Source organism: Penaeus monodon, chromosome 21 (genome assembly GCF_015228065.2).
Source record: "Penaeus monodon isolate SGIC_2016 chromosome 21, NSTDA_Pmon_1, whole genome shotgun sequence".
Lineage (NCBI taxonomy): Eukaryota > Metazoa > Arthropoda > Malacostraca > Decapoda > Penaeidae > Penaeus > Penaeus monodon.
Genome location: NC_051406.1, coordinates 23,127,968 through 23,128,262, shown reverse-complemented (window position 1 = coordinate 23,128,262; position 295 = coordinate 23,127,968).

The window sequence follows — 295 nt, the reverse complement described above, 5'->3', positions numbered from 1 at the left end:
AGGGGAGGCTGTTGTTGTTTTCTTTTTTGTTATAATTATTTTCCTTATGACTGTGGGTGGTGTGAGGTGCGTATTTTTTTGTTAGCAGGATTTTGGATACTGGATGATTTGAGGGCCTTCTGGTTTGTATGTAATTGAGGTTGAAATCTGTTTAGTCGCATACCATTATGGATGTTCTTCAGGGTTTGGATATTTTCTTGTCTTGCGCGAACACGTTCTTTCTCGTAACAGGAAGAGCGGTTCCGCCGAGCAGTATGGCGGGACTTTTGAAATTGTTGGAAGCTCCTTTTATTCT